The sequence below is a fragment of the Protopterus annectens genome, chromosome 1.part2 (genome assembly GCF_019279795.1).
Source record: "Protopterus annectens isolate FY-2018-M chromosome 1.part2, PAN1.0, whole genome shotgun sequence".
NCBI classification, from domain to species: domain Eukaryota; kingdom Metazoa; phylum Chordata; order Ceratodontiformes; family Protopteridae; genus Protopterus; species Protopterus annectens.
Window position 1 is genome coordinate 361,195,956 of NC_056727.1, and position 24,730 is coordinate 361,220,685.

Genomic DNA, 24,730 nt, shown 5'->3' on the forward strand with positions numbered 1-24,730 from the left:
TCAAACTATCATAAGTTTGAATGATAACACATCGAGCATAACAGTTTGAATACACAAGACTTCGAACCACAATGATACTTTTTTACTGGAGGGCAATCCCCATTGCACTATTCACACTTCCCACTAATAATATATACCAACTCTAAGATCATACTACAGGGGGAAAGCACAAATTCACAGATCCCCAGTGCACTGTGGTCTCATGTACCTAAACAATGGCAATGTCTGAAAAGTTCATTTTTGAACCCTGCAGCGAGTAAGTCAAGTGCTCTAATTCTTGACAGTTTGAACATTTGATTGGAACCTATATGTACATATATATATATATAAGATTAACGATATTAAAAACTAAAAGTGTGTGATACAAATGTAAATCTTGTAAAAATGGTAACATGAGTAGAATTTGAGATACAATAGCTTAAATAAGTTAATTTGTTTAAAAAGTCAAGGAAGACATAAACTAGTATTAACCACAGAATGCTTTATGTGACACCTTTAAACTCTATGCTAATGACAAAGAATTTGATCTGTAAATTTTATGGTTAAATGTAGTGTGTGGTGAATGAGAGTGAGCATTTTTTTTAATTTATAAACAATGTTGTTAGTTTAAACATAATAAAAACCTACAAGTAGTATTGTTAATGGTTCCATGTTATGAATTAGCATTGCTATCAGCATGGTGTCCTTCTTTTCCAACTTGACCAAGCTGAGACATTCACACTGTCCTCTAGTGGACACCAGTAGCAGATGCTGATAAGTAGTGTTTCAAAAAGTTGAATGCTCCAGTGTATTTTTTTTCTCTTTGCTGGTTCTAACAGGTTTCTATAGGTGGGAATAAGGCATTCACCTTCTGAGTCTTTAAACATTTTTTTGTGATATTTCGTCCTCTTTGTGCATTTAAGTGACATGATTCCAGTGTCTTAATGACTATATGGCCATGTGACACCCATGAACAGGCCCAGCAATCAAGGACCCTCAATTCTCACCAGTGAGGGGCATCCACATAGGGGAAGATAACAAATATGCACACATAAAGTACAGTTTCCCTTACGAGCACACAGAGATCACAGTCGGTCTGGGGCTGGTTTCTACCTTTCTCTCCAGATCCCCAATAAGACTCTCTACTGGCACAGCAATAGGGTCCAGATCTCAGCCAAGTGGTCAAGCTTAAACCTCCAGCACCCTCTCTGTCCAACCAGTGCTTCATGTCCCTGCTCATGTAGCTGAAACACACGCACACACACACACACACACACACACACACACACACACACACACACACACACACACACACTTTCAGATGTGAGCTATATGCAAACACACATACACTCCTGGGGAAGGCTGACACAGATTCTTCTGGTATGCCCCCTATTTGCCCAGTCTAAAAAGTACTACCAGCTGCCACCACCCACTAATATCAGCTACTAATAAGGCCCTTATCAATGGTGTCCAATTATTACTGTGCAATATTATTATCCAACTGGTAAGTGTGACTGAACAGTAAGGCTTATTTGGGGTGGCTTGGACAGTATCACTATATACATGCAATGTACTCAAGAGCTTAAATTATCTCTACACAAAACAGTCACAGTTGAAAGGTTTAAAAATATTTAATAATAAATAATAAAAACACAAGACAATACTTCTTACTACACAGTGCTAGTCAAGAGTTCAGAGATCACAGGAAAATTCTTAAAATAATAAGTAGAATAGTTCTGACATCAACACAAAAAACACTTAGGGCAGGATTCATGAAACCTCCGTGTAAGAGTTAGCAAGTCTTACACGGAGGCTGCAGTTAAACGGTGTGATGTCAGCATGCCATGCATATTCATGAGGGCATGCTGAATCACACCCTAGGCTAACACGGTCCATGTAGGAAAGTAGGGGGCGTGTCCGCACAGCGAGTCCTGCAAAGGGACACGCCCCCAGAAGAATCACAGTCCCGAAAGGAAACTCCCACGAGCGAGTCCGCGGAAATGTCAAGAAACACAACACCACACATGCCCCCACAGACTATAAACCTAACTGTAATGAAAAACTTAAAAATTAACAGTTTAATTTTTTTTTTTATAATTTCAAAAATGTTTGCCCGTAATTGCGCTCATTTGCACGGGTGTGCCCTTCGCTCAGCCACAGTTAGCAGTCATTGAAAAAGCATATAAGATCTAAATATGCAAATTAAGCCAAGTAGCAATAGCGTAGCAGTAGAGACGTCGGCCAAAGAGGAGGTAGTCACAGTTCGAGCCCCAACAACATCATTTTTTATTTTTAGTGAAATAAGCACGAAACAATCCCCTGACATATATGTCCATATATGTAATTATAATTTAAGTAAAATGTAATGAAATGGGCCATGTATTTTGAAAAAATCTGATACAATAAAAAAAAAAAATTTTATAAGTGCCCATAGCTGAGCAATGCTCTAACAAGCTGAGTATGACTGCCCGCAGGTGACCAGTGGTTTAACAGGTGTAATATGCATGCCCGGAGTTGAGCAGCGTTTTAACACGCTGAAACTGTGTGCCCATAGTTCTGCAAAATTTCTCATAATGTAATATGCATGCTCATAGCCAAGTAACGCGTTAATCTGCATAACCCATTTGCGCGGAGCTGTGCAGCGCACCATCCGGCTTACCGGCGGGCAACGTTGAGCAACCTGTATCAAAGCCGCCTTTACACAGACACGCCTCCTAGCATGTCTAGACAGTAGTAAAATAAAAAAAGCAATGCTCAGGCTCGATCCCAGGATACTGTGCATCATAGTCAAAGTACTGAACCACTAAGCCATGACAGCTGTACTGAAAAATGCAGTATTAGCATATATATAGGAATGAATGGAAATAGAAGCATGACAAAGCAGGTTTTTTTAAGCTGATACAATTCCAAAATGGCCAATCACAGATAAGTGCGGGAAAAACAGCATATATAAGCCCCATAGGAGGGAATACACAGCATAACTGATTGTGGAACCTATTTGCAGTCAGGATGGCAGGCGTAGGAGAGGGTAGTTGCTTCAAAGCACAGAGGTGGGGTGTTGAGGAATCCAAATATATGGTTTGGTGCCTAGTCCACGATCATGAGGCTCAACTCATGCAGGGCCAGGTTCTGTGGGGAACGTACAAGGCAGAGGCGTGGAACCGGTTGGCACATGATCTCACCAGTGCCACAGGCATACCAAGGACTGGTGAACAGGTCCGTCACCACCATGCGGACCTGAAGAAACAAAAGCAGGACCAACTGAACCGTTGGATCCAGGAGGCCCGGCAAATGCCCAATGCCCCACTACTGAGTAAGTATCCATGTAATTACGTATGTAAGGAATTATCCTAGCTGATATTATGGAGATGTATGTTCCAATATTACTTCATTTATATTACAGCTACAGGTGTGCGTTATGCAAATCGGCGAGCCTATGGTGATAAGCTGGAGCGGTTGCGCCACCAGGCAGGTTAGTAATTATTTTTCTGTAAGTGTTATACAATATAAGTGAGACAGCTTGTAAAAGAGTTCAGTGTAGTTACATATTAATAAAGTTCAAATAACACTAGAAGAAAGATTCTGCTAGTACTGTATGATCAGATAAGTGATGCAGCCTGTAATCCAGAAATAAAAATTAAACAAGTCTGAAATAGAGATTTCCCACCTGTATTGTAATATCAGATAACCTGCTGCAGCCTGAAAATTAGTGGTAAACAAGCTAAAGACAATAGACATATGTCAAATACATCCCCTTTGAAAATCTGCCATATGAAACAAGTGAGTCTGTTGGAAAGGATTGTTGTAACCAAGTATGACATGTTAATAACGCCTAGAATAAAGTACCATCTTGAATTGTAAAAATAAAACAAGTGAGAGTGTGAGAAAGAGGTATGAATTGACCAAGAAAGCTGTAATAAGTCTTGAATAAAGTACACTGCAGTCAGTACATAATGAAATGAATGAGGCAGCCACAACCAAACAGTGAAATGTTTGTAATAAAGTACTGAAGCTGGAATGTGTATGTCCCACAATTTGGATATGTTGATGTACCCTTGCAATATGGAGATAGTATGCTTGTATGAAATAATGAGCATCCACAGTTGTCTAGAGCCATATAAATGTAATGTAGCAGGATGCTGTACCTGAACACAGCCAGATATGAACGTGTATGGATAAAAATGCAATGTATATTAATGTAGCAGTAACAGTCCCATCACCAACATTCCTAAGGTTACATATAGGAAACTGTACTAAGACCTGTAGGGTATATATATCTGCAGCTAGTAGAGATGTACAGCATATGTATAGGTAGTTGAAGGTGTTAATGAAATATTTCTTCACCCTACCCTATATTCACAAATAATGCCATTCCACAACAAACTGGGTATGTGTATTCACAATTAATTCCTATGGACATTTGTCCTGTTGGTTCAAACATATTTGCACGTACGTTGATGCATGTGCCCTGTTCACATATCCAAACCTGATGGCCTGTTGCCATCAATCAACCCTGCATGCTGTTGGATTGTGTACTGTTGTTCAAAATATGCATGTGTTATGCTTGCTGCTCAATGTTTGGAATTCATGGGTGTTTGGTTAATGGGAATACTGATGCATGCTGTTACAACTAATTTTGAATGGTATTGTTTGTTACTAACCCAAAATGTCATAAAATATTGCTAAACATAGGACCACAGGGATGGTGGGTTCCAGCGGACCCACCACTCCCACCTCAGCTGGCGAGTGCACCTGGCACTAGTGCCCAGGCCGGAACCTCCTCCCGTGGCCCTGTGCCACCTTCGGGTGGAAGCACTGCAGGGGATGGGGCTCGTCCCCCCTCTGCAAGCGTGGCCGGAGGAGACCGACCACTCACCCTCCAAAGTGCTGTGGTGCGTAACGATATCAGGCATTCTGTGCTTGAACCCCTACACCAGCTTGAGGCTCGGGTGGTACAACTTACAGGTATGCCTGCTGCCCATCCTACGCAGCCCCCAGCACAGCCCCATCCTGGGCTGTAAAGGCACAGTGGCAACTGCCCATGGGTGGGGATCTCAGTTCCACTGTTGCCATCTGTGGGCTCATGGGCTCGCAATATCCAAACATCTGTCCCCGTCAATTGTGTTCCCTCTCACATGTGTCATACTCCACCCCTGTATGCGTCTTGTTTGTCTTGTCTGTTAACCTCCCCTACCTACCTCCCCAAATATACCTACTTCCTGTACCTCACATTCCACTCTCACCTGAAAAAAAATAAAAAAAGGGCACTCTGTTCCTGCAAAAAATTTACGCCCCATACATAGCTGCCCATTTTGCAGACATGTCTGCTGGACATGTGAACTGGTAATTACAATTGGCTGTACAACATATTTTGTTGTCCTCACCCCTCTCTCAGGGGTGGAAGGTTTCAAATTTCACACCAAATTACACACATATGCACAGCTGTTGCTGATAAAGAAATGGGCAGCTATGGGCCTTTCCTACATCCTTCCTGCAAATCCCAAGCTTGTTTTCCTACTGTCCTACCCTCTTTGTGCCCCCTTTTTTACCACTTTCCTATCTCCCCATTTTCTTTTCTTTCAAAGAAATGAGCGCGGTTGTGCACGAGAGTAAGCACTTATAAGCAGTAGCAAGCGGGTGTGCGCCTGTGTGCGCTTAGCTAAGCGTGTGTGCACGAAGCTAAGCGACAGTGCGCGCAAACCAACGCTAACCCGCTTACAACTGCTTAAAAGTGCCTTAGTCACTCTGAATGACAAGGCCTGTAGTCTGCTCAGCAGCAAAATAAAATTCCTCTGTCAGTCTCGAACCCAGGACCTTGGAAACACTAGTCTGCATGACTTACCACTAAGCCATGACTGATACACAAGAACTTTGTGCTGAAAGCAATATATCATGAAACAGTAGGACTGAATGTAACGGGAATATAGGAAGACTATTACACAAAGCTTTTCTTGTATCTTTACTGGCAATTCTTGTGGATTTGTATAACATTAGTGTGAGAAGAGAAACAGCCATGCTAGTCGGTAGCTAGTAGGTAATAATGTGACAGTAGCACCTTGCAAACCACACACACACTATCAGAGCAGGATAAACACTGCCATATTTAAATAGGTAAGAGGCCAGACCTCGCAACTGTGACTGATTTACAGGGATGTCCCTGATTTGAAAACAAATGTTAACTGTACAACCCACAAATATCAAAGGATGTAGCCAACTAATAAAATAAGGACAGTATAGCAGTTTACAAGCGCTGCATATGCCTGCTATCCATAACTGTTAGTACAAAGTACAAGGCCCCACTACTGCTCAGCAGCAAAATAAAATACCCTTGTAGGTGTCAAGCCCCACACCTTGGCCAGACCAGACCTCATGCAGTACCACTAAACCACACCAAACATATAAGGAATTGCTGCTGAAAGAAATACAGCAAGCATTACAAGGAGTGAATGTAAATGGAAAATAGGAAAGCCATAGCAACACATTCCAGTAAAGACACCTAGCTGGCATTCAAGGAGTGAATGTAAAGGCCAAATAGTGAAGCCATAGCAACAAATTGCAAGAGCCACTGCTGTGTACCAGTTACTCCACAAGTCCCACAGGAAAGTACATACTCCCATTTAAACAGTATTAGTATTATTAGGTGTCAGTTAACATACACACTGAGAAGAATGAACTGGAGGAAGCAATAGTCAGGTTTCAGTACAACATGCATTTCAGTGCCTACAACACAGCCTGAAATATGAGAGACATACCAACCTTTACACTCACAGAACAGTGTCCACAGCATACCAGCATGGTCCCCACCTTGAAAATCTGAAAGGGCTACGCCTACCTCACCTAACATTTTATAGCAATGTCCTGAAATCACAGTGAGAACTGCAATTACCACACAGCAGGCTGCATGCAATTAGTAAATGCTGGCTAACAATTGGTGCAGAGGCCATCACATGCACATGTGCATATACCTACAAAAGCAGCCTGTACTCCCAGTCCACACATGCAATACTTTCATTGCAACATCCGGAGGGAGAGACAGAGAGAGAGACAAAGAGACAAAGAGACAGAGAGAGGCACCAAAAAAAAACAATAAAAACCAGCAAGCTAACCAGCAGCAGGCCACCAAGCAGCAAGCCATCACAAACAGCAGTGACAAACAAAGGTAATGTAAACTAATAATCTAATAGTCTACATACTGTGAACCCTCCATATGTGTTAACAGTCTGTATCTCTATATATATGAAGATGTGCATAGGGCAGGGGACATACTGCAACTGTTAGTGAAGGCTGGACATACATATGTATTTGAAGGTTGCTATGTGCACATATCAATGTAGGTTGTAGTGCAACGTACAATGTAGGTTGTACAGTAATGGATGTTTAGCAGTATGTTAGTGTGTGTATTCGTATGTGTAAATAAAAAATATATATATATATCTTATATGTATATGTATGTATATTTATATATGTATATATATATAATATGCATATATGTGTACATAGATAGAGAGGGATGTATAAATAGATAGACATATATAGATAGATAGATATAATATGTATATACATATATATGTAATAGACACATACATATATAGATATATATAGATACATGCACATATACAGACAGATATGAATGTCTAGAGATATGTATGTATATGAATATCTCTCTCTCCCCCCCCTCTCTCTCTCTCTCTATATATATATATATATATATATATATATATATATATATATATATATATATATATATATATATATATATATATATATATATATATACTGAGAGAGGCACATGTGTGCAGATGTAGTGCAACAGTTGCCTGGTAACAAAGGCATGGACTGAACACCAGTGTGGATACTGGAGCACCATACCCCATTCCATAACACTTACACCACTAACCACCACATAGGTGGTTGCCTGCCTACTACTGGATGTGTCAGGAGGGAACATGGGAAACAAGTGTACAATAGCCTCCCCTTTGATATTCACAGTGGCACACTAGTCCTGTAATTCCTGTACATGGTACGTGTCAGCACAAATGGTGTGTCAGCTAGGGAAATGTAGGTCACTGAACCCCTCTACACCTCACAATGTCCTACATGGTATGTACCTCCCATGACAACTACAGAAAGGGAGAAGGACACAGTCATACCTAACAAACAGTGATAATGCCCTCAAACACATTACCTATGCAGAGTGACTGACAAAACCACAGATAGAGTGCCTTTCATACTACCTACACAGAGGTTACCACTGCTGGATATACATAGTTAAGTCACACCCATAACAGTTGTCCAACAACCATGGTAACACCTCACAATATCCCCAGCCTAAATGACCTATGTCTGTCATCCTTGGCATCGCAGTAAAGAGCACATGGTGGAGGTACAGGTTCCTACCCACAAATAAGCCATACCCTGGAGTAAACCACCCAGCATTAAGAAGCAAGGCTCCTCATTAGTAGATGTCAGACATACCCCCGTTGAATGTTATGCAGATAGGTAATATGCCATATGAGTCACCCTGTGTAACTGATTGACAGGAGCAAGTACAATCACATTACATGTGTCCCAAGGGGCAGGGTAGCATAACAGTATGCTGCTGTAGGCCCAGGGCCAATAGCATGCTACCTACCTATGACACACTGCACACACACACATGTACTCATTGCAATACCAACTATGTGAGGTGGAATGAGTGTGCCACTGACTGTGTGCAAGGTCTGTAATGGTGTGATTGCTCAGCATGACTTTGTGTCTGTCATGGTAGTGTGTGTCCTTGGTGTGAGACCAGAGAAAGATGTGTCAGGTATTGGGATACAAACATACTACATTGCCATATGTTGTGCTGTGGTTCCTTGTATGTGACTGCGGTGTAGGTAGGGGTATGGCCACAAAGACTAGTGTGCATTACCATTGAAATTTTTACTGTGCATTGCATGCATTGCATGGGTTGACAATGTTCCCCATCCATTACCTTGATACAAACCCCCAGTGTGAGGTTGTGCATTGGACCTCAAACAGTGTGCCGACTGCTGGTGTATACTAGTTTGTTGTATGGACTGTGCCAGGCACTGTCACACAGTTGTTGGCTGAGCACTGATATGTGGTCATTTACATGTGTATCCCCCAATAGACAGACAGATGCTATATATGGCAGTTCAGTGATATCACTACAGTAGAGTATTATGTGTGCTATATCACTTGCTCACATATTTTTCTTTCCCTTCCAGGGCGATGGTGCACCAGCGCAACCCCAAGTACTCTGCTGCAGAGGAAGAGGAGATACACCAGAGCCTGGTGCGGGATTTTGCCACACTCTTTTCCCGCACCAGCCAGAACCAGCAGGAGAGGGCTGCACTGTGGCAAGACCTTGTCCATCGGGTAAATGACATAGGCATGCATAACCGGACATATGAGCAGGTACGCCATCACTGCAGTGATTTAATTAGAAATGTCCATCAGCGTGCGTCTGATATCCGCAGGCAACAGCTTGCCACAGGTGGTGGGGCAGCTATACACCCCCCCCTCACTAGACTGGAGGGGCTCCTCCTAAGTGTTGTGGCTCCAGCCCAACAACAACAACATCTGCAGACATGTGTAATGATGGAGGCTGGAGCCACCCAGCATGTGGACTTGGAGCGTGCAGGTAACATGCCATATCTATAGTTGACTGCTCTCTACACTGGTAGTTTATGCATGTGTGAGGTGTGTACTGTGTTTGCAGCTGTTATCCTGGTAATTATTGTGCAAGAGTGATATTCTCAATATCAGCAGTAGACCTGTGAAAGCCAACTGTTGTACTACTGAACTGTATCATACTCACAGTATCAATGGTACAGTTGTGCCCACTGACAATAAATGTCTTATTTGTGCAGGTCCCTCTAGTGTAACAGCAAGGCAGCCAATCCATGTTGGTGAGTGTGTAATAACAATACTTTTAATACTAATGATAATAATAGTAATAATACCCTCAAACAGTATTGCTATGTGTTTGATTGCAGGCGTGTTTGTGTCTGTGTGTTTGTATCTCATGTACTGCGGAGTGTGCATGTGTGCATGTGCGCATGTGTGCATGTGTGCATGTGCCCATGTGCGCATATGTGCATGTGTGCATGTGTGCATGTGTGCATGTGCCCATGTGCACATGTGCCCATGTGTGCATGTGTGCATGTGTGCATGTGCCCGTGTGCATCTGTGGTAACATTGTGTACACATTGTAAACTGTGTTTCCTGTCTTCCTCTCACAGGTTCTGGTGTTGCTCTGGTAGTGTGCAGCAGTGAACCTGAACCCACTGCTGGGGATAGTGATAGCGATGATACATGTGTAATGGCACAGGGAGGTGTGTCAGGGTCTGTTGTTGGTCAGCCAATCGACAGTACACAGCAGTCAACCCCATCAATGCGCACAATCATCCTGCCAATACATCCATTGTCACCAATGTCCTTAGGTGATGGACAGCATACAGTGGGCATTGACCAGGGTAATGTGGTATTAGTGGCACATGCATCCCCTCACAGCAGCCATGGCCAGAGCCCTGACATGGTACCACACAGGCAGATGTCCAGGGGTTCTCGTGGGAGCATCCGTGGTCGTACTGCCCCTGTCAGACGTGCCCACAGAGGTCTTTCAACCTCAGCTATGTTCCAGGCTGTAATGCAGACACAGGCACGTATGGAACGGTACACCAGACAGGGTCTGAGGAAGCTGAGAGCACATCGCACTGCTATGAATGACACTATGCGTGACGTTGCGGCTGCCATCCGTAATTTCACCGAGGTCATTGACAGACGTTGGAGGGACACATTAGATCTGTTCCACAACTACATGTCCATGAGCCAGGGCAATGCAGGACGGTTGAGGCGTCGACGTGGACGTATGCCAGCAACATCAGCAGCTGGCAGTCATCGCGGAAGACAACAAACCCGCGGCCGCTCCCATAGTGCCAGTACCAGCCCCAGCAATGCTGGGTCTGTGCTGTCATCAGACCGCCCTAGGAGACCACCTGCACGTGGCTCTGGACAGTCCCAGCAGGAACATGTCTCCAGTCATCAACCAACTGCTTCTGATGACAGTACCCAGTCTGGCTTAGTACCTGATACTGTCCGTAGCACCCCTGCCAGGCACAGGTACCATGTCCGTGGCCAGAGACAGTGATCTGTATGACCTGGCAGGTACAGTCTGTGGCTGTCCACAAACACCTGTATATGGCAGCCACAAGGTGGAACTGTGTGCATGCATACACACATGCATAATGCTAACACCTAGGGCTAACACATACATGCACACACCGCATCAACATTGCCCCATCTTGTACTGTTGTCCCTCACTAACACACACACATACATGTCGATTGGTTGTATCAGTGGCAGACTCAGGCATACCAAGTACACACCCTGTGCATATGATGAAACTGTGCCACCTCCTGCAATCTGTAACATTGATGCAGGAACAGGTTAACATGGTGCTGATGCACAGGGTGACTACATAGAAGTGTAGTAATGTTATCATGTTGTCAACAGTACAGTGTAATGATATCATTGTGGGTATATCCCAGCATGCCTGTTGCATTAACAGTATGATTGTCATTGTATTGTTTGGTACACCCCTATTAATTACCATAGTGTAATGTCTGCACATCTTTGCATTCTGGTGGTAAGGCTGAAAACAGAAGGCCACCTACATAGGTAGCACAGGGGACAAGAAAATGGAAGTAATGATACTCAATGACGGACATGTAAACCGCAAGATGCATGCAGTCCAAACTCTGCTCTGCATGGAGAATGTTGATATCTGTGCAGTAATAGACAACAGGTTCAAGACTCCCAAGAGCACCCTAGCATTACCAGGTTACACCTCATACCATGCTTGACAGCCACAAAACACAGAACTAACTATGACAGGAGGGTGAGTCTCATTAAATATCAAGGATACTGTGGTGGCAGACAGGTAGCTTACATCCTTCTAAGTTGGGAACTGCTGATTGAGGGCTCAGTGTCTGTTATTCTAAATGTGTATTAGTTCTGGTTTAAGCACTTGTGCTTCAAGCCAGTTATTTTACATTATGAAGGTTCATGGTCTGCACTGTTGTGGGAGGAGAGGCTGGACTCTGCCCGTCTGAGCATGGAATTTCTGGCTAAAGGCTTATAGTGCCTGCATAGTTGAACTGTTTCTTACTGAAATTGGTACACCTTGTTTGCTGTAGCATAGACTAGATCCAGGCCTGCTGAATGTAGCTTTGTTTGTATGCTTGTTTGCTTATTATTTCCCTGAAACACTAATTCCACCTGAAACACAGCTTTTCAGCACTTCTGTGGATCCCTAGTGACATCTGCATTGCTTACTGTACTTATTTCCTTGTTTCACTTGAAAGAAAGTTACTGTTTGTCATTTTTGCATTTAAGTTACCTGTAACACATTGTATTTGAGTTACCTGGCACTTGCTCACTAAAGCATTTATATATGCTAGCACTAACAAATTAAAAGCACTACACCCTCACAAACTCACCTTGAGTACCTTATTCCCCATTGGCCCTTTTTGTTGTCAATTATAAAGGAATTCCCAATACTATTATAGCATGTCCAAAGGTCAGTTGTCAATCTCCTCACTGGTCCAGCTGGTGAATCTGGGAATCTTGAGGCAATGTTACAGCTGCCTCATGTACACAGACAACCCTCTCCTCCCCCCAACAAATTCCAACACATGTGAGAGATGCAACCATATAGCCAAACTGGAGGGTAAGCTCTCTCAACTCAGTACTGGCGAAACCTGTCAGGAGTAGAAGGAAACCACAGTCACTCCAATTCCAGTCTCACATAGACCTACCACGACAGCAATCCAAACACATAAACACACAAAAACATACCCGGAGTCTCTAAATAAAAATCTGCCTAAGCAGCAGAGACCTCCAAAGCAGACACCCAAGCAACCGCTACCCCAGAACAGACCACGTGCAACACATAGCTCACAAAGCCAGTGTGCCGAACAGTCACAGCCCTTAAGGCTAAACAACACACCTGATACACTTGTAGTAGGTGACTCTATCATCAGGCACACTGACGTCCCGCTCACCAGGCTGAACAAGGAGAAGGTCACGGTTAGATGCCTGTCGGGTGCTATGATCCGCCACATAACACAAGCACACAGGTCACTCCAAGGCAAGTACAAATATGACTCTCAGTCATTGTCCATGCCAGTGTGAATGACCTGAGATGTACCTCCCTGGACTACATGATAAGAGACATAGAGGAGCTCTCTGAGCATGTGGCCCAGGCTGGTATGACCCTGACCTTGAGTAGCATCTTACCCTCACCAAGAATTATGCCACAATATGAAGACAAGATGATCAATTTCAACAATTGGCTTAAGTTTCAGTGTCATTCAAAGGGGATCCAATGCCTGTCAGCCTGGGATGACATGCTCGACACGCCACGATGCTTTGCTAGGGACGGCTTGCACCTGTCACCCCTGGGCTTTCGGATATTGGCAAAGGCTATTGCTACCCCCATAGTGCGTTTTTTAGTCAAGGCTCAAAAGACAAAACCACCTCCATAGGTATCACAAGGGATAGGAAACTAATAGTAATGCTACTCAAAGCCAGCAGTGTAAACCTCAAGATGCATGCACTGGAAACTGTCCTTAGCATGGAGAACATCAATATCTATGCAGTAAGAGAATCCTGGTTCAAGTCTCCCGAGAGCACCCCAGCACTGCCAGGTTATACCTCATACCATGCTTGTCAGCCCCAAAACTTGCACCGAACCAGAGCAGGAGGGGGAGTATCAATATTCGTCAAAGATACACACACCTCCAGGTTGGTGGCACAGCACAAAGCATCAGAGACTATCCATGTGCAACTAACAGTGGGTAAAACTGCCTTCCAGTTTATAGCCTGGCACACACCACCCTCCCAAACCCAGGAACCCCACTTGGCCTTCCTGAGAACACTGGAAATATGAAGGTCTCTCCAAACAGCATTATATTGGTGGACTTCAAATACTCAAACATAGACTGGGAGCATCACTCTAGCTCCAACACCCTAGCTCAAAGGTTCCTAGCATTTATACACTCAAATGCTATGGAACAACTTGTTACCACTCCCACAAGAGGGGGAAACATACAGGACCTGATCATCACCAACATGGGGACTCTATGCTCCAGGCCAGAAGTGTACCCCTCACTGGTAAGATCAGACCATAAACTAATCTCACTGGATATTCACATCCCATCCCCTGCCCACAAAACCACAGTGTAAACCTTCTCTGCAGCAAATTCCACACCCCTCAAAACCGAAGTAGAATCCTTCAAAGCCCCCGGGCCTGTGGAAAATACGGCCCAGACCACAGAATCCTTTATAAACACATTCTATGAACACCTTCAGGAATGCATGGATCATGCAATCCCAAATAAAAACAAGACCCAATCCTCCAAAGGCAGACGTCCTGTGTGGTGGACCACAGCCATAAACAAACTATACAATAGAAGGAGGAAGCTACTACATGATAGAGCAAAATCCCAAAAAGGGGAGGCATCTCTGTTCAGTGTTAGCAAAATACTACGGGCACTCATAAAATCATCTAAGGCCAGCTTTGAGAGAAGAAATGCACAGGACACTAAGGATAATCACAAGGCTTTCTTTAGTTATGTTAGGAACCTGGGTGGGAATTCCCAGATATGCTCAGAATTAGTCCAAAATGACAAAAAACTACACCGAACCCACAGACATTGCCAACATCCTAGCTGACAAGTTCAGCCCAAACTCCCCCCCCCCTCCCCACCAGAAGGGCAAATATCTATCCCGGCAGAGTGCTGCCCCCCTGACATCTCAGATGCTCAGGTAAGAGCCGCCCTCTCCAAAGCAAATAACACAGCATCAATGGGACCAGACGGTGTCCCGGGCTGCGTCCTACATGAACTCCAAGATGAGCTAAACCCAAACATAATATTACTGTTCAATCTCAGCCTTACCACAGGATATGTACCCAAAGAGTGGCGTACAGCAACAGTGGTCCCTCTACACAAAGGTGGTGCCTCAACGGATCCTGTAAACTATCGCCCCATAAGCCTGACTAGCTTGGTCTGCAAAGCTATGGAAAGGATCATCATGGACCTCATACATACAGATATTGGGGACCTATAGACACTGGATCCTACCCAGTTTGGCTTTAAGGGCAGATCCTGCCTCTTAAACCTGGTTGATTTCTTTGAAACAGTCACCAAGGCCATTGATGAGGGGAAGGTGGTCCGCACAGCCTACCTGGACCTCGCAAAAGCCTTCGATACAATACCCCACTCGGGCATTATAGATAAGCTCACCAGCTTAAATATAAACCCCTATGTCACTAGATAGGTTGCAAACTGGCTCAAGGACAGAACCCACATGGTTAGAATTGCTGGAGTCATGTCAGACTCCAAACCAGTTACAAGTGGCATCCCACAAGGCTCAGTCCTGGGACCTCTCATGTTTGGTATATATTTCTCGGAGATACAGGCCAACACGGACGGACTGTGGCTGACCAAGTTTGTGGATGACTGCAAACTAGGTGCTATAATTGACTCTCCAGCCAACACAACCATCCTCCAAAAGGGCCTCATAGAAACAGACAACTGGTGCCAGAGCCATGGCCTCAAGCTAAATGCCACAAAGTGTATAGTCATCCCCTTTGGCAAACACAAAGTGGCCACAAATGACCACATAGGTGGCAATCCATTACATACGGAAGAAGTAATTATGGACATGGGGACCGAAGTTGATAGCAATCTCTCATTTGATGACCACATGGCCAAAGTGGTTGGAAAACATTTTATATAGCCCACCTAATCATGACAGGATTCACATCTAGATCAGGGAAGATCATCGTGCCTCTTTACTCATCCCTCATCAGGACCATAATTGAGTACAATGTCCCTTTTGGGATTTACCTTACCAGACATCTGCAGCAACTCTAAAGACCACAAAAGTATCTCACCAAGAGGATCAAAGGGCTCAAACAGATGCCATATGCTGCCCGGTTAACATAACTCCATAATCAGTGGCATACCGCCTGCTCAGAGGAGATCTGTGCCAGACGTATAATGCCATGTCCAACCCAGAAGTAATGGACATGCTGCACCTCAGAAAATCCAAATCCCATCGAGCTACACGCTCGAGAGACTTGAACCTCAGCACTGACAGCAATAGGACATGCTGGAGGGACAGATTCATAACCCAGAGGCTCCCTTCACTCTGGAATAAAATCCCAGTCCAGGTTAGGCAGAGTCCCTCATTGACTCTCTTCAAGAGGAATCATGATGAGTGGATGGGGGATCGTAGGTGTACCCCGGGTATCACTTCTGTGTCAATGTTAGACAGAGGCACAGTGTACTAACCTCAGAAAAGGGCATAGCAACATTAATCTAAAATGGGTGGCGAAAGCCAAACACACTCTGGCTTGGCTTATAAATGCCCTAGGGCAGATAGCCTAGTATGAACCTATGAACCTATATCCACAACCCCAGGTTGTTGCCACAGTGTGACGCATCACAGACTATCCACATGCAACTAACAGTGGGTTAAACTGACTTCCAGTTCATAGCCTGCTACAGACCACCCTCCTAAACCCAGGTAACCCACTTGGCCTACTTAAGAATACATGAATATGTGCAGGTGTCTCCAAACAACAGTATATTGTGCAGCTTCATTTACCCACACATAGACTGGGAGCATTACTGTAGCTCCAACACCCTAGGTGAAAGGTTCCTAGAATCCATACACTCAATTGCTATGGAACAACTTGTTACCACTCCCACAAGAGGGAAAAACATGCTGCACCTGATTATCACCAACATGTGGACTATATGCTCCACACCAGAAGTGTATCCCTCGCTGGTAAGATGACACCATAGACTACTCTCACTGTATATTCACATACCAACCGCAGCCCCTGCACAGAAAACCACAGTCAAACAGTTGTGTAATGCAAATTCCATGTATTCACATGAGGCAGGCTTCACACATGGGAACTAGTTAAGGTCACAGATACATATGTCTATGTGGCACACACATACCTCATGTGTGCATTGACATTACTGATATAATCTATGTCATACAATATTAAGAGCAAGACCCCACACACATGGACAAACTGTGTGACAAAAACACACATTGCATTTGTATTATTCAAACCCCTACCTAACTATGGTATGACACTTAAGAAAGACGCATTAGCAGAGTGCACTATTCACATTACTGGGAGGTTTTCCTTCTCCTGATATACCTATAGGGTGCTGACATCATCAGTGTTTAGAAAGAGGAATGTGCATCATGTAGTGTGTTCTTCTAGTTGCCAAAAGGGACATTTCTTTCACACACACTAACCCACCCCCCTCAAACACACACACACTGAGCATTTGTAGGATTCAAACCCCTACCTAATTATGTTATGACACTTGAGATAGATGCATTAGCGGAGCACACTATTCACATTACTGAGAGGTTTTCCTTCTCCTGCTATACTTATAGGGTGCTGACATCATCAGTGTTTAGAAAGAGGAATGTGCATCATATAGTGTGTTCTTCTAGTTGCCAAAAGAGACATTTCTTTCACACAGAATTGCACACACACTAAGTCACTGCAAACAAAGTATTTACCAAAGGCAGACATTGCACTTGTGAAGACTGGGGTGGAAGACTTCAAAGGACCTATGCTGGGGGATTATACAGGACACTCTGCATAATCCTTGATAATTGCATTCTATGAGCATCTGGAAGGTTTGCATTGATCATGCTATCCCAAATAAACCCAAGACTCCTCCACAACAGGAGACCTGTCTGGTGTACACCAGCCATATATAAGCTGTACAACAGGAGGAGGGAGCTAATACATTACAGAGCAATATCCCACAGAGGGAGGATGTCTCTGAACAGTATTGGCACGACATTTCAATCCCTCAAAATCATCACGTCAAAGTGTTGACAGTGAAATTGTCCAGACACTGCAGATAAGGCTCCCCTCAGTCTGTAATTGACGCCGAATTACTGTTATAAGTCCTCGCCAACCCTCTTCCAGCAAACACCAGCCACATGGATGTGACATTGCAAATTCAACCCCTGGGATCTCCACTGTGTCCCTGCTTGACAGAGGCACAGCACACAAGCCTTAAACGGTGCCTTCTGTGACCTACTTTACAGAGGCACAGTAGCCTACTGTATTGGGGAGGCAGACACCAAGCACATTCTGGCTAAGCTTGTATTCCCTAGGGCAAACAGCCTAGTATTGACCTCTACACCCATATGTTTAATTTTCAGATGCACAATATTTGTTGCTGATAAACTGTTTGCAGGTCTTTATTGCCATAGCTTTCCGTTTCTATGAACAACTTGTGTATCTGTGGAAGATGTTTGAATATGAGAGGGATCCACTATTTAACTTATGTCTCTGTAGTCATTTAACTGTGTGCACTGGGCAGATTGCTGTATTGTGGGAGGTTCCTGGATTAACACATACAAATACCAGATATGTGTGGCCAACTGCTAAACTGAGACATGGCCTAAGTGTGTGAGCATGCCCAGTTCAGGCTTTCCATGGCTTGTTGCCTGACATATGTCTCATTTATCAGTGTGCGAGCATGCCCAGTGTGAGCTTTCCATATGTTGAAATCTGCAGTCCACCACATTTGTGGTTGTGTGTGAACTTCAACAATATTTCACATTTATAGTTGTGTGTTTGGAGTCATGTTGTGTACTTACTGCCCAACTGCTTTGTGTCTGAACCCAACAGGGATTATACTGTGCCTGCAGGGTTTCCATGGGATAGTTTGCATACAATTGTCAACATCCTTTCATACTGACCAAACACTGTAATATCGTATAGTGTACTGGTTCAGTACTTTCACTGTGGTGGACAGTATCCTGGGTTTCAGTCCTATCACTGCTTTAAATATTCATACATATTCAACACCAGACTGGTTAAGGGCCAGTTGTGCACATATGACCATGTTGCATTTTGTTCAAATATGGACTACTTAAACCAGGCTTGTCCAACATTGGTAGTGTATTCCTCAACTTGGGTGGACATTGACAAACACTAGCTATGTGCCCTAGGCCATTTCTAATGCTAGTCAGAGAGTGTGTTTGTCCTTGAACACACATTGTAACTGGAGTTTGCCATGACATATTTCAAGGTTAGTATACTGTGCCTCTGTCTACCCATGACATAACAGTGATACCCAGGGTAAACCTACCATCTCCCATCCACTCATCAAGATTCCTTTTGAGGAGAGTCAATGAGGGACTCTCTGGCTAACCTGTACTGGGAGTTTACTCAAGAGTGGAGGGAGCTTCTGGGTTATGGATCAATCACTACAGCATGTCCTATTTATGTCAGTGCTGGGGTTCAGGTCTCTCATGTGCATAGCTCACTGGCATTCAGATTTTACAAGGTGCAGCATGTTCATTGATTCCAGCTTGGACATGGCTTTATACATCAGGCACAGATTGCCTCTGGGCAGGCAGTATGGCACTGTGTGGAGCTGCAGTTTGTTCAATCAGGCAACACATGGCATCTGTTTGAGCTCTTTGATCCTCCTGGTGAGGTACTTTTGGGGTCTTTCCAGTTGCTGGAGGTGTCTGCTGAGGTACATCCCACAGGGGCCCTTGAACTCAATTGTGAAGCTGATGAAGGATGACTGAAGAGGCATGATGACCTCCCCTGATCTAGATGTGACTACCTTCATGATTAGGTGGGTATATGGTATGTATCGGTAACCACTACAGCCACATGGTTGTCAAATGCAAGATATCTATCAACTTGTGTCCCCAGGTCTCTTATTACTTCTAAAGTACTTAATGGGTTAACACCTATATGGTAATTGGTGGGCACTTACTGTTTATCCACAGGGGATGACTATACACTTTTCTGCATTTAGCTTGATGACATGACTCTAGCACCAGTTGTCTGTTTCTATGTGGCCCTTTTGTAGGATGCTTGTGTCAGCTGGAGGGTCAGATATGGTGCCCAGTTTGTAGTCCTCTGCAAACTTGTTCAGACACAGTCCTTCCATGTTGGCCTGTAGCTATGGGAAATATATACCAAACAAGGGAGGTACCAGGACCGAGCCTTGTGGGATGCCAGTTGTAGCTGGTTTGTAGTCTGACATGGCTGCAGCATTTCTGACCATGTCAGTTCTGTCCTTGGGCTGGTTTGCAACCCATCTACTGACATAGGGGTTTATATTTAAGCTGGTGAGCTTATCTATAATGAACATGTGGGGTATTGTATGGAAGGCTTTTGCAAGGTCCAGCTAGGCTGTGTGGACCACATTCCCCTCATCAATGGCCTTGATGACTGTTTCAAATGAGTCAAACATGTTTAAGGGGCAGGATCTGCCCTTAAGAAAGCCACGCTGGGTAGGGTCCAGTGTCTTTAGGTCCCCAATATCTTTATTTCTGATGTCCATGATGATCCTTTCCATAGCTTTGCAGACCAAGCTTGTCAGGATTCTGGGGTGATAGTTTGCAGTATCCATTCAGGCACCACCTTTGTGGAGAGGGACCACTGTTGCTGTACACTGCTCTTTGGGTACATATCCTGTGGTAAGGCTGAAATTGAGCAGTAGTGTTATTTGGCGTTCCATTCTTCTTGGAGTTCATGTTGGACACAGCCCAGGACACCATCTCGTACCATTGATGCTGTGTGTTTTGCTTTGAAGATGCTGGCTTTTACCTCAGCATCTGCAATGTCAGGGGGCCAGCACTCTGCTGGGATAGATATTTGGCATTTTGGTGGGGGGGGGGAGTTTGCACTGAACCTGTCAGGTTGGATGTTGGCAATGTGTGTGGGTTTGGTGTATTATTTGTAATATTTGAGTAATTCAGAGCATATCTGTGAATTCCCACCAAAGTTCCTACCATCATTTAAGAAAGCCTTGTGATTATCCTTAGTGTCCTGTACAATTTGTATCTTCATAGGTTCATAGGTTCATACTAGGCTATCTGCCCTAGGGCATTTATAAGCCTAGCCAGAGTGTGTGTGGCTTTCGCCACCCCTTGCTATGTGAATATTATGCCCATTTAGGGTTTACTTTACTGTGCCTCTGTCTAGACGTAACACAGTGATGACCTCCAGTGTAAATCTACGATCTCCCATCCACTCGTCAAGATTTCTGTTGAAGAGAGTCAGTGAGGGGCTCTGCCTAACATGGACTGGGATTCTGTTCCAGAGTGTAGGGAGCCTCTGGGTTATGAATCTGTCCCTCCAGAACATCCTATTTATTTATGTGTTGAGGTTGAAATCTCTCTCTCGCCGCTCTGATGGATTTGGATTTTCTGAGGTGGAGCATGTCCATTAATTCTGCATTGGACATGGCCTTGTACATCGGGCATACATCGCATCTGAGTAGGCAGTATGTGACTGCATACAGCTGGGGTGTCTTCAGCCGGGCAGCATATGACAAATATTTGAGACCCTTTATCCTCTTGGTGAGGTACTTTTGAGGTCTTTTTAACTGCTGCAGGTGTCGGGTAAGGTACATCCCAAATGGGGCATTCTACTCAATTATGGGCCTGATAAGAGAAGAGTATAGGGGCACAATGACCTCTCTTGATGTAGATGTGAATCCTTTCATGATAAGGTGGCCAATATAGAAGGTCTTCCTAGCCACCTTGGCAATGTGAGTGTCACATGAGAGGTTACTGTCCACTTGTGTCCCTAGGTCCCTGATTACTTCTTCCGTACATAATGGATTACCACCTATGTGGTAATTTGTGAGTACCTTGTTTGGTATTTGGAGAGACATTCATACTCTCCAGTGTCTTTAGGAAGACTGAGTGGGGTTTTTGGGTTTGCGAGGGTGGTCTGTAGCATGCTACAAACTGTACAGCAGTTTTGCCTATGGTTAGTTGCACATGGATGGTCTCCGATGCTTCGTGCATTGTCAGTAACCTGGAGGTGTGGGTGTCTTTGCTGAATATGGATACTCCCCCTCCTTTTGTGGTTTGGTCCAGGTTTTGGGGCCGAAAAGCATGATATGAGGTATAACCTGGTAGTGCTGGGGTGCTCTCAGGAGCCTTGATGCAGGTTTCTGTCGCTGCACAGACATCGATGTTCTCCATACTGGGGAGGGCCTCGAGAGCGTGCATCTTGAGGTTTAGACTTTTGGCGTTGAGCAGCATTACCCTTATGTTTTTTTCACTTATGTTTTCTAGGGAGGTGGGTTTGTCTTTTCAGCCTTGCCTACAAAAGGCAGTATGGAGGTGGCAAGAGCCTTAGCCAATATCCAGATGCCCAGGGGTGACAGGTGCAAGCCATCCCTGGCAAAGCAGCATGGCTTGTCAGGCATGTCATCCCAAGCAGACATTGGATCCCCTTGGAATGACACTAGTAATTGAGCCAATTTTTAAAGCTGATCATTCTGTGTTTGTACTGTGACATCATTCTTGGTGAGGGTAAGATGCTGCTCAGGGTCAGGGTCATACCGGCCTGGGCTACATAATCGGAGAGCTCCTCTATGTCTCTTTTCATGTAGTCCAGGGAGGTACGTCTCAGGTCATTCACACCAGCATGGACAATGACTGAGTCATATTTGTACTTGCTTTGGAGTGACCTACGTGCTTGTGTTATGTGGCAGATTGTAGTAGCCTACAGGCAGCTTACTGTACCCTTTTCCTTGTTCAGTCTGGTGAGCGGGACATCAGTGTGTCTGACTATGGAGTCACCTATTACAAGTGTATCAGGCATGTTGTTTGTCCTTAAGGGCTGTGACTGTTTGGCACACCGACTTTGTGTACTATGTGTTGCATGTGCTATGCTTGGAGGTAGTGGTTGCTTGGGTGTCTGCTTTGGAGGCCTCTGTTGATTTGGTGGATTTTTAATTAGAGCCTCCGGGAATGTTTTTGTGTGTTTATGTCTTTGGTTTGCAGTTGTGATAGGTCTATGTGAGACTGGGTTTGTGGTGTGTGTGGTTACCTTCTCCTCCTGACTAGTTTGGCAGTACTGAGTTGAGAAAGCTCAGCCTCCAGTTTGGATAAATGGTTGCATCTCTCACATATATTTGTATTTCTTGGGGGGAGGAGGGCGTTGCCTGTGTACATGGGGCAGGTGTAACATTGCCTCAAGATTCACAGATTCAACATGTTGTAGCTGTCCTTAGTGGATTTTATGTGTGGCCATATTTTATTGCCATAATACTGATCAAAGATCACTTCCCTTTTTTGGGATTTGCTCTATCATGTAGTAGCTTCCTCCTTCTCTTGCATGGTTTGGTAATGGCTGTGGTCCACCATGCCAGATGCCTGCATGTATGGAGTTGGGTCTTGATTTTATTTGGGATTGCATAATCCATGCATTCCTGAAAGTGTTCATAGAATGCATTTATAAAGGGTTCTGAGGTGTGGCCCATATTTTCCACAGCCACATGGCCTTTAATGGATTCCACATCAGTTTGGAGGAGTGCAGCATTTGCTTTACACATGTTTGTCACTGTGGCTTTCTCCCCAGGGACTGGGGTCAGGATGTGAATATCTAGTGTGATTACTCTATGGTCTGATCTTACCAGTGAGGGATACACTTCTCATCTAGCCATAGAGTACCCATGTTGCTGATTATCACATTCAGTAGGCTTACCCCTCTTGTGGGAGTGATAGGTTGTTCCTGAGCATTTTGGTTTATGAATTCTAGGAACCTTTGGCCTAGGGTGTTGGAGCTAGAATAATGCTCCCAGTCTATGTTTGAGTATTTTCACTCACCCAATATAATGTTGTTTGGAGAGCTTGATATTTTCATGTGTTCTGACGTAGGCCAAGTGCAGTTCCTGGTGTTAGGAGGGTAGTCTGTAGCAGGCTTCAAACTGGGAGGCAGTTTTAGCCACTGTTACTTGTCCATGCTGCTTCTTGCTGTGGTACCAACATGGGGGTGTGGTTATCCTTGACAATTATTGCTAGTCACCCTCCTTTTGTAGTTTGTTCCATGTTTTGGGGCTGTAATGCATGGTATGAGGTGTAACCTGGTAGTGTTAGGGTGCTCTTGTGAGCCTTGACCCAGTTTTCTGTTACAGAACAGATATCAACATTCTCCATGCTGAGGGGAGTTTAGACTGCATGCATCTTTCAGTTTAGACTTCTGGCATTGGGTAGCATTATGTCTAGGTTCTTATTCCTTGTGATACCTATGGAGGTGGGTTTGTGTTTTGAGCCTTACCTATTCAAGACATGGTGCGGGTGACAACAGCCTTTGTCAGTATCCAAAAGGCCAGGAGTGATAGGTGCACACCATCCCTAGCAGGTGGAGCATCGTGTCTTGCTCAGCATGTCATCCCAGGCTGGCACGCACTGGATCCCCTTTGACTAACAGCAATACTTATACCAATTATTGTAATTGATCATCTCATCTTCATGTTGTGGCATCATGCTTGGTGAGGGTAGGATGTTAGTCAGGGTCATCAAGTTTGCATATACTACATGGTGTTACATTGCTTAACACATGGCAATCATGCCTCAGGTGGTGCTGCAGGGCTGTCTATGTTGGATGCACATACTACACTCCCTGTACATGTTTGAAAGCAGGTTGTGTCAACTTAGGCATCCCTTTTACTATATGTGTGAGTCAGAGAAAGGTATCATTTCCAGGGTTCCTACTGAGCCAGTGTATGTGCTATGCATTGCCGCTTTGCCAAGGCCAAGGCATACTGGGCACACCTCCTTCTGCCTACTGGGGCAGGCTCAGGTTGTTCCTCCGAGTCACGCTCTGCCTGTGATTGGCTTGTCAATGGTGGGGGGC